Here is an 11,493-nt window from a genome sequence, read left to right on the forward strand (position 1 = left end):
GATGAATTAACCCCTTTATTATTACAGAATGAACCTGTCGAGAGAAAAACTGTGACTCTAAGAGTACTTAAAGATTTTACTCAACGGATGTGCATCAGTTAGAAACTTAAGAACGATAAACTTCCCAAGCTGAGGCAGGATTAATTTATATAGGGCAAGAAGGGCATATGACTGTGGTCTGTCCCAGGCTGCAATTTTTCTTATCTGTAACTGCTGAAAATTTGTGGTTCGAACTGTTGAGAGACTGTTCCAGTTTTCCATGCCTTCTTCTCAGGATCAGAGGTGCAATCTCATGCCTGCAGCTTTCAGAACAGTTTTTTTGAAACCTGTTTCTGTCATTCTTAAAGTTTTTCAAAGTTCAGGAGAAGAGGAGATTGAAAAAAGGAGGAGGGAAGAGAGAAGGGGAGATCAAGATGGCAGAGGAAGAGGATGCAGAGCTCACCTATACCCACAAACACATGAAAAATACATCAACGTGTGGAACAATTCTCACTGAAAACAAACTGGAGACTGGCAAAATGGCTGTAAAAATGATCCACACAGAATCAGCTAGGAAGGGAAGAGAAGCAATCAGGTCAAGACATGCACCCCTGAGAGAGGGCACAGAAGATGAAGGGGACTGCACAGGCTCAGAGGTCCTCCCTGGGGAGTGAGAAGTTCAAGCCACATATTGAGCACCCAGCCTTGGGGTCTGACACGGGGAAGACAAGAAACTGGAGCTGGTTTGAAAACCAGTGAGACTAATAGGAGGGCTGTAAGAAACCTACACACCACTCATGAAGAGCATGCACATGCTTGCTTACTCCCCGGAACAAGGGTGGGGAAGCATATTGAAACTACCCAGGACTCTGGCTGGTTTCCCATGACCAACCCAGCATGTGACCCAGCCTGAGCTAAGCCTCTGCTCTGGCCCCACTTGCTCCATGGTGCAGCTCTGCATTAGGGTGAGGGCTACCATGGCAGAGGGGAGTGCACAGTTGTGAGGGACCGAGCTGGCTCAGACCCAGCATGGCATCTAAACAAGGTGAAGGCAGCCATTGCTGGCACTTGCAGGAATGGTCCAGAACAGTGACTGGTGCTGGTACTGCTACAGCCTGTGCCCTGACCCACACCAAGCACCTGCTCCAGCTCCTCTTGCTCCAGTACTGCTCCCCTTTGGGACAAGGGTGCCCGTGCTGGGAGACGGGAGAGCACACACTTAGAGGGAATGGAGCCAGCTCAGACCAGACTCTTAGGACTTATGCTCCAGCAACTTAGGACCCACCCCCACCCCTACCCCCACCCCCACCCCCAACAGGGTGGTGGTGGCCACTGAGCAGAGGAGAAGCCCTAGACCACATCTGGCCCTGGCTCTAGCCCCTCCATTTCCAGCCCCACCTTCTACCAATGTGATAGCTACCAGCACACTCTGGGGGAAGATGTGATTCATGCTCACTTCAGATCCAGCTCTCCCATCAAAGCCACTGGGCACATGAAGACAGTATTGTGATGCTCCCACACAAGGACCCTCCTTCAAGATTGGTATAGGTAACTATTTCACCTAATTTCATAGAGACAGAGGAAGTTAAGCAAAATGAGAAGGCAGAGGAATTTTTTCAGATGAAAGAACAAGAGAAAACCCCTGAAAAAACAACTAATGAAACAGAAATTATTTATTATTATTAAAGAGTTCAAAGCATTAGCAATAAAATGCTAACCGAATTAAGGAAACAGATATATGAACACAGTGAGAATTTTAACAAGGAACAAGAAAATATTAAAAAGAAACAGGCAGAACTGGAGAATAAAATAACTGAAATGACAAATACACTAGGAGGAATTAACAGCAGACTAGGTGATACAGAAGAACACATAACTGATCTGGAAGATAGAAAAATGGAAATCACCCAATTAGAACAGCAGACAGAAAGACAAATGAAAAAGAAAACGAAAGCAACATACGAGATCTACGGGAGAATATAAAACATGCCAACATCCGCATTATAGGGCTTCCAGAAGGAGAAAAGAGAGGAAAGGGAATTGAAATGTATTTGAAGAAATTATGGTTGAAAACTTCTGAAACCTAAAGAAAGAAACAGATATCCAGGTACAGGAAGCACAGAGGGTCCCAAGCAAGATGAACCCATACAGACTCACACCAAGATATATCATAATTAAAATGGAAAAAGTTAAAGATAAAGAGAGGACTCTAAAGGCGGCAAAGAAACATGGAGTCAGTTACAAGGGAACCCCCATAAGGCTCTCAGCTGATTTCTCTTCAGAAACTTTGCAGGCCAGAGGGAGTGGCATGATATATTCAAAGTCCTGAAAGGGAAAAACCTGCAACTTAGGATACCCTACCCAGCAAGATTACCATTTAGAATAGAAAGAAAGATAAAGAATTTCTCAGACAAGCAAAAGCTAAAGGAATTCAGCAATATTAACCTCCCTAAAAGAAATATTGAAGGGTTTTCTCTAAAAAGAAAAGAAGCAAGAATCTATTGGAAAGGCAGATATATAAAAGGATTGATGATCACTTAAATAAGCCAGTACATAGATTAAAAAACATCAAAAAAATTTGTAAAAGCAATTGTAACTACAATTAACAGCAAAAGGATAAGCATGAACATGTAAAATAGAACATCAAAATCACAAAATGTGGGGGAGGGAAGTAAAAAATGTACATCTTTTAGAATGTGTGTGACCTTAAATGATTATCAGTTTATAGCAAGTAGATACAATTATGGGTTAACATATTTGAATCCCACGGTAACCACAAATCAAAAATCAACAATAGATACACAAAAAGAAAGGAACTCAGGCATACTACAAAAGAAAATCATCAAACCACAAAAAGAAAAAGAAATGAACAAAAAACTACCAAAAAATGAGAAAACAAGGAATTAAATGCTAATAAATACATACCTATCAATAATTACTTTAAATCTCAATGGACTAAATACTCCAAACAAAACAGGGTGGCTGACTGGATAAAAAAACAAGACCCTTCAACATGCTGCCTACAAGAGACTTCAGGGTGAGAAAACACACACAAAATGAAAGTGAGGGGATGGAAAAAGTTATTTTGTGCAAATGGAAATGACAAGAAAGCAGGGCTAGCAATACTCGTATCAAAATACACTTTAAAACAAAGGCTATAATGAAAGACAAAGAAGGGCATTATATAATGATAAAGGGATCAATAGAAGAAGAGGATACTACACTCGTTAACATATATGTGCCCAATACAGGAGCACCTAAATATGTAAAGCAAATACTGACAGACATAAAGGAAGAAATTGACAATAGTACAATAAGAGTAGGAGACTTTAATGCCCCACTGACATCAACGGGCAGATCACTGAGACAGAAAATCAATAAAGCAATAGAGGTCCTAAATGACACAATAGACCAGTTGGACTTAATTGATATCTACAGGGCACTACGTGCAAAGAAAACAGAATACACATTCTTTTCAGGTGCAAATGGAACGCTCTCCAGGATAGATCACATACTAAGTCACAAAACAAGCCTCAACAAATTTACGAGGATAGAAATTATTTCAAGTATCTTTTCTGACCACAAAGGCACAAAGCTAGAAAATAACTACAGAAAGAAAAAGGGGGAAAGAACAAACACGTGGAGACTAAACAACATGCTATTAAAAAAAAAGTCAACAATGAAATCAAAGAGGAAATCAGAAAATACCTCAAGACAAATGAAAATGAAAACACAATTTTCCAAAATCTGTGGGATGCAGCAAAATCAGTTCATAGCAGTACAGACCATTCTCGAGAAATAAGAAAAATCTCAACTAAACAACCTAGCTTACCACATGAAAGAATTAGAAAAAGAAGAACAAACAAAGCCCAAAGTCAGAAGTAGGAAGGAAATAATAAAGATCAGAGAGGAAGTAAAAAAAATAGAGATAAAAAACCCAAAAAGGTAAATGAAACCAAGAGCTGGGTTTTCAAAAGGATAATGAAACTGATAAACTTTTAGCCAGGCTCACAAAGAAGAAAAGAGAGAGGACCCAAATAAACAAAATAAGAAATGAAAGAAGAGAGATAATAATGATATCACAGAGATTAAAAAAATCATAAGAGAGGGCTTCCCTGGTGGCGCAGCGGTTGAGAGTCTGCCTGCCGATGCAGGGGACACAGGTTCGTGCCCTGGTCCGGGAAGATCCCACATGCCACGGAGCGTCTGGGCCCATGAGCCATGGCCGCTGAGCCTGCGCGTCCGGAGCCTGTGCTCCACAATGGGAGAGGCCACAACAGTGAGAGACCCGCGTACTGCAAAAAAAAAAAAAAAAAAATCATAAGAGAATACTGTGAACAGTTATATGCCAACAAATTGGACAACCTAGAAGAAATGGACAAATTTCTAGAAACATACAGCCTGCCAAGACAGAGTCAAGCAGAAACACAGTTTGAACAGACTGATCACTAGAAGTGAAATTGAATCTGTAATTAAAAAATATAAAACTTCCAGGAGGACCTTCAAGATGGCAGGGGAGTAGGACATGGAGATCACCTTCCTCCCCACAAATACATCTAAAATACATCTACACATGGAACAACTCCTAATGAACACCTACTGAACGCTGGCAGAAGACCTCAGACTTACAAAAAGGCAAGAAAATCTCCACGTGGCTGGGTAGGGCAAAAGAAAAAAGAAAAAAACAGAGACAAAAGAGTAGGGACAGGACTTGCCCCTCTGGGAGGGAGCCATGAAGGAGGAAAAGTTTCCACACACTAGGAAGCCCATTCACTGGCAGAGATGGGGGGTGGCGGGGCAGAAGCTTCGGAGCTATGCAAGAGAGCGCAGCAACGGGGTGCGGAGGGCAAAGCAGAGAGAATCCCGCACAGAGGATTGGTGCCAACCACCACTCCCCAGCCTGAGATGCTTGTCTGTTCAGGGCAGGTGGGGGCTGGGCACTGAGGCTCAGGCTTCGGAGGTCAGACCCCAGGGAGAGGACTGGGGTTGGCTGCGTGAACACAGCCTGAAGGGGGCTAGTGCACCACAACTGAGGGAGTCTGGGAAAAAGCCTAGGCCTTCCTGAGAGGCAAGAGACCATTGTTGCAGGGTGCTCAAGGAGAGGGGCAATCCCACCATAGGAGCTTCTACCTACATGCACTCACAGACGGCAGGGCATCACCCATGCGAGCCGCAGCTGCTACCTAGGATCCCAGAGGCGGGCGCGACGGCTGCCGCTGCTGCTGCCGAGGGTCCCGGGAGCAAGTGCAGGTCACTGCCCACACCTTCCTGGGAGCCTGTGCTGCCCACCACTGCCAAGGGTCCCATTATCTGGGGCCAACTTCCCTGGGAGAATGCATGGCATGCCTCAGGCTGTAGCAACTTCCTGCTGGCCTCTGCCACTGCAGGCACTCCCCCCACACCCCAACTGTGACAGCTGTATCCCTCCCTCTCCCCGGCCTGAGTGAGCAAGTGAGCCCTAATCAGCCTCTGCTTTCACCCCTCTTGGCTGGGCAGGAACAGATGCCTGAGGGTGGCTGACAGGCAGAGGAAGGGCCAAAACCAAAGGTGAACTCCAGGGGCTGTGCGACCAAAGAAGAGAAAGGGAAATCTCTCCGTGCAGCCACAGGAGCAGCGGATTAAACCCCTGCAATTGGCTTGGTAAAACCTGAATCTGTGAAATATCTGAAGAGAAAACGAGTGTTCCCACAATCGAGGCTGTGGACTTTGGGGGCAACTGTGGACTTTGGAGACAAGTACATGCAGGAGTAAGGCCAGATCAGAGTCTGAGCTGGCCCCACAGTGCCACAGCAGGTCCAGAGACCTACCTAGAAGTATTGGAGGACCATTGTTTGGGGGTGCGCAAGGAGAGGGGATTCAGAGCACCGCCTAAACGAGCTCCAGAGATGAGCGTGAGCCGCAGCTATCAGTGCGGACATGAGAGATGGGCATGAGACGCTAAGGCCGCTGCTGCAGCCACCAAGAAGCCTGTGTGCGAGCACAGGTCACTATCCACACCTCCTCTCCGGGAGCCTGTGCAGCCCGCCACTGCCAGGGTCCCATGATCCAGGGACAACTTCCCCGGGAGAACACACAGCGCACCTCAGGCTGTTGCAATGTCACGCCGGCCTCTGCCACCACAGGTTTGCCCCGCATTCTGTACCCCTCCCTCCCCCTGGCCCGAGTGAGCCAGAGCCCCCTAATCAGCTGCTACTTTAACCCCATCCTGTCTGAGCAAAGAACAGACACCCTCAGGCGACCTACACGCAGACGTGGGGCCAAATCCAAAGCCGAACCCCAGGAGCCGTGCAAAAAATAAGAGAAAGGGAAATTTCTCCCAGCAGCCTCAGGAGCAGTGGATTAAATCTTCACAATCAACTTGCATCTCTGGAATACCTGAATAGACAACGAATCATGCCAAAATTGAGGCAGTGGACTTTGGGAACAACTGTAGACTTGGAGTTTGCCTTCTGCATCTAATTTGTTTCTGGTTTTATGTTTATCTTAGTTTAGTATTTAGAGTTTATTATCATTGGTAGATATCTTTATTGATTTCGTTACTCTTCCTTTATATATTTTTTTTTCCTTTTTCTCCTTTTGTGAGTGTGTATGTGTATCCTTTGTGTGATTTTGTTTGTATAGCTTTCCTTTTACCATTTGTCCTAGGGTCCTGTCTGTCCGTTTTTTTTTGCTTTTGGTTTTTTTTTTAGTATAGTTTTTAGGGCTTGATATCACTGGTGGATTTGTTTTTTTGGTTCGGCTGCTCTCTTCTTTCTTTTTTCTTTTTTTAAAAAATTTTAATATTTTTTTATTTTAATAACTTTATTTTTTCTTTCTTTTCTCCTTCCTTCCTTCCTTTCTCTCTTTCTTTCTTTCTTTCCTTCTTTCTCTCTCTCTCTCTCTCTCTCTCTCTCTCTTCCTCCCTCCCACCCTCCTTCCCTGCCTCCCTCCCTCTCTCTCTCTCTCTTTCTTTCTTTCTTTCTCCCTTTAATTCTGAGCCATGTGGCTGACAGGGTCTTGGTGCTCCAGCCAAGTGTCAGGCCTGTGCCTCTGAGGTGGGAAAGCCGAGATCAGGACATTGGACCACCAGAGACCTCCCAGCTCCACGTAATATCAAACAGTGAAAGCTCTCCCAGAGATCTCCATCTCAAAGCTAAGAGCCAGCTCCATTCAACAACCAGCAAGCTACAGTGCTGGACACCCTACAACTAGCAAGGCAGGAACACAACCCCACCCATTAGCAGAGAGGCTGCCTAAAATCATAATAAGGTCCCAGACACCGCAAAACACCACCGGACACGGTTCTGCCCACCAGAAAGACAAGATCCAGCCTCATCCACAAGAACACAGGCACCAGTCCCCCCTCACCAGGAAGCCCGCACAACCCACTGAACCAACCTTAGCCACTGGGGGCAGACATCAAAAACAACAAGAACTATGAACCTGCAGCCTGCAAAAAGGAGACACCAAACACAGTAAGTTAAGCAAAATGAGAAGACAGAGAAACACACAGCAGATGAAGGAGCAAGGTAAAAACCCACCAGACCAAACAAATGATGAGGAAATAGGCAGTCTACCTAAAAAAGAATTCAGAGTAATGATAGTAAAGATGATCCAAAATCTTGGAAATAGAATGGAGAAAATACAAGAAACGTTTAACAAGGACCTAGAAGAATTAAAGCGCAAAGAAACAATGATGAACAACACAATAAATGAAATACAAAATTCTCTAGAAGGAATCAATAGCAGAATAACTGAGGCAGAAGAACGGATAAGTGACCTGGAAGATAAAATAGTGGAAATAACTACCACAGAGCAGAATAAAGAAACAAGAATGAAAAGAATTGAGCTCCCAGCCCCGCCCACCCCGGCGGGTGAGCAGACAAGCCTCTCGGGCTGATGTTGAACTATCCTTGCGTCTCTGGAATAAACCCCACTTGATCATGACTTTTTTTTTTTAACATCTTTATTGGGGTATGATTTCTTTACAATGGTGTGGATCATGACTTCTTTAGAACTACAAGCTCCTGAACTGCTTTCGTCCACTGATCTTTCTAAGTTACAAGAGAAGACAGCTTTACCAAATCTTTTATTTCAAAACATTGAACTTCTGTTTTCCACCTTCCAAGGGTTTCCAGAAAGGAAGCAAAACCACAGACTTGTCAACTGTCAGAGAGTTTAGATACTTCAAGTTCTGAAAGTGAAGCAGAGAGTGAACCAGAACAAGTTTCTGGTTACAACAGACTACTTGCCACATTAAAGGATGTTTCCAAGGAAGATGAGGAGGAGGAAGAGGAAGAAGACAGTGTTATAGATGAGACAGAAATGAATCTTGAAGATGGCGATAGTGACATCAGTGTGGAGGAAGAGACGGCAGTAGCGTCTACTGACATGCAGAAGAATGCGGCCTTACCTGCTGACCCTAAGGGAAAAGATGGGCACGGGCCACCTGGCACATCAGAGGAATCCCCAGAGGAGTTTACAGATGCAAAACATGAGTCACTCTTCAGCCTAGAAACCAACTTTCTCGAAGAGGAAAGAGAAGGCAACTGTTCTCTGAAAGCATTACAAGATCCATCTGCACAACATGTAAACAAAGAACTGAAAGAAAAAGAAATCCAGGCTGTTGCCACAAATCCCAAAACTACCCACCAGCTAAAATGGCCCATCCTGGGCCAGCTTGTCTTTTCATCCAGGTTTCAACAGTTGGAAACCGGAAACCTGTAAACCCCCAAAGGACATTGACTTAAAGTCACTTCATCTCCAGAAGCCTCTGGAATCCACCTGGATCAAGACCAACAGCCAGTTCCTCTCTGGTCCCCCAAATTCAAGTAGCCCCTTCACACCCCTCCAGAAAGAGCTCTTCTTAATTATGAATTCTTACCGGGACCTGTTCTACCCAGAAAGGACTGCCCTGAAGAATGGGGAAGAGATCCGCCACGTGTACTGCCTGCATGTGATAAATCACGTCCTCAAAGCCAATGCCCAGGTGCTTACCAACAACAGCAGGTGCCGAAGCCAGAAACTTGGGGTGGGTGATGATGATGACTTCAGGGACCAAGGGCTAACGAGGCCCAAGGTGCTGATAGTGGTGCCATTCCGGGAAGCTGCTTTGCGGGTGGTACAGCTCTTCATCAGTCTTCTTGAGGGCGACAGCAAGAAGAAAATAATTGTAGGCAACAAAAAGGTTTAATGGAGAGTATGGCTCAGATCCCAAGGAGAGACCACCCAACCTGAAGAGGCCTGAGGATTATGAAGCTGTATTTGTCGGCAACATCGATGACCAGTTCAGGACTGGAGTGGCAATACTGCAGAGAAGCATCCGACTTTATGCCCCCTTCTATTCGTCAGACATCCTCATTGCCTCCCCTCTGGGCTTGAGGACCATCATTGGTGGAGAAGGAGAGAAGAAGAGAGATTTTGACTTTCTGTCTTCTATTGAGCTTCTCATCATTGATCAAGCTGACATTTACCTGATGCAGAACTGGGAGCATGTCTTGCATTTGATGAACCACATGGACCTACTGCCCTTGGACTCACATGGGGTGGACTTTTCTCGAGTGCGCATGTGGAGCCTCAATAATTGGTCCAAGTACTATCGTCAGACGCTGCTGTCTGGGGCCCTGCAGGATGCCCAGATCAACTCTGTGTTCATCAAATACTGCGTCCATGGGCAAGGCCAGGTGGCTGTGAGGAACGTCCCGATGACAGGCTGCATCAGTCATGTCCTGGTGCAGCTCCCACGTGTCTTCCAGAGGATGGAAGCTGAAAACCTAGCTTCAGTGATTGATGCCAGGTTTAACTTTTTCGTCAACAAGATTTTGCCTCAGTATCGTGATGCAGTCATGTCTCACACGCTTATCTATGTCCCCTCCTACTTGGACTTTGTGCGTCTCCGAAATTACTTCAGGAAGGAGGAACTGAACTTCACTCATATCTGCGAGTGTGCCCAGAAGTCTGGTGTCTCCAGGGCCAGACACTTCTTCCTTCAAGGAGAGAAGCAGTTCCTGCTCCTCACAGAGCGCTTCCATTTCTACAAAAGATACACAATAAAAGGCATCAGGAACCTGATTTTCTATGAACTGCCAACATATCCCCACTTCTACAGTGAAGTCTGTAACATGCTGCAAGCCACCACCAGAGGAGAGGAAGCTGCCTGGACCTGCACTGTCCTCTACTCCAAGTACGATGCCCAGAGGTTGGCTGCTGTGGTCGGGGTCGAGCGGGCTGCACAGATGCTGCAGTCCAAGAAGAACGTCCACCTCTTCATTACTGGAGAGAGATGAGAATTGGTTGGACAGGAAATGGTGTTTGGTGTGATATGTCATGCTTGGTTCTGTGTCACTTGGACCTGATTCTGATCACTTACACAAAGAAGGGCTGCAACAAGGAAGGAGCACCAGGCAGGTTTTTTTCAGATACTTCTTTCTTTTCAGATCATATATACCTGAAAAGTTCAGTGTAAACCAGATTTTGGTAAAACCCATCTTTCAGAGGTCAGGGGAGAGCTCATGGGACTCTGAGAAGTTGATAGAAGGAAACTTCTACTTGTGAATTTTTTTGGACGCCATAAATTCTTTTGTTGTGACTTCACCTCTAATTTATTACACTTGGTAAATTCTTAAAAAAAAAAGAACGAAAAGAATTGACTCAATCTACACTACCAACTCTGCAGGGGTAGTGTGAAAGCAGCATAGACAATATGTAAACAAATGAGTGTGGCTGTGTTTCAATAAAACTTTATTTATAAAAACTGGTGGTGGGCCAGATTTGGCCTATGGGTTCTAGTTTGCTGATCCCTGATATAAAGAACTCTTAAAAATTGAGAAACATGGGCCTAAAAACCTCATTTTAAAAATGTGGGAGCAACCTAAATGTCCATTGACAGATGAATGGATAAAGAAGATGTGGTACATATATACAATGGAATACTACTCAGCCATCAAAAAGAATGAGATAATGCCATTTTCAGCAACAGGGATGCAACTAGAGATTATCATACTAAGTGCAGTAAGTCAGAAAGAGAAAGACAAACACCATATGATATCACTTATATATGAAATCTAAAACCTGACACAAATGCATCTACGAAACAGAAACAGACTCACAGACGTAGAAAACAGACTTGTGGTTTCCAAGGGGGATGGAGGGTGGGGGAGGGATGGAGTGGGACGCTGGGGTTAGCATATGCAAGCTATTATATATGGAATGGATAAACAATGGAAAAAAATATTTTAAAAAGAATGTATGTATATGTATAACTGAATCACTGCTGTACAGCAGAAATTAACACAACATTGTGAATCAACTATACTTTAATACAAAACAAATTTAAAAAATGGGAAGACATGAACAGGTAATTCACAAAAAGAAAAAGAGATGTACGATGGCCACCAAATATATTTTTAAAGCTCAAACTTACTTACAATTAGCAAAATGCACATTAAAATAACACCAAGATGCCATGTCTCATCTATCAGACTGGTAAAAATTAAAAGTGTGACAATATGTTATGTTGGTGAGGCTGTGGGGAAA

General features: G+C 44.4%; 1 pseudogene; it reads left to right on the forward strand.

Moving 5' to 3' along the window:
* The first annotated feature begins 8,070 nt into the window (after positions 1–8,070).
* LOC137216684 (U3 small nucleolar RNA-associated protein 25 homolog pseudogene) lies at positions 8,071–10,605 on the forward strand (annotated as a pseudogene).
* The last annotated feature ends 888 nt before the right edge of the window (positions 10,606–11,493 follow it).

This window comes from Pseudorca crassidens, chromosome X, assembly GCF_039906515.1.
Source record: "Pseudorca crassidens isolate mPseCra1 chromosome X, mPseCra1.hap1, whole genome shotgun sequence".
NCBI classification, from domain to species: domain Eukaryota; kingdom Metazoa; phylum Chordata; class Mammalia; order Artiodactyla; family Delphinidae; genus Pseudorca; species Pseudorca crassidens.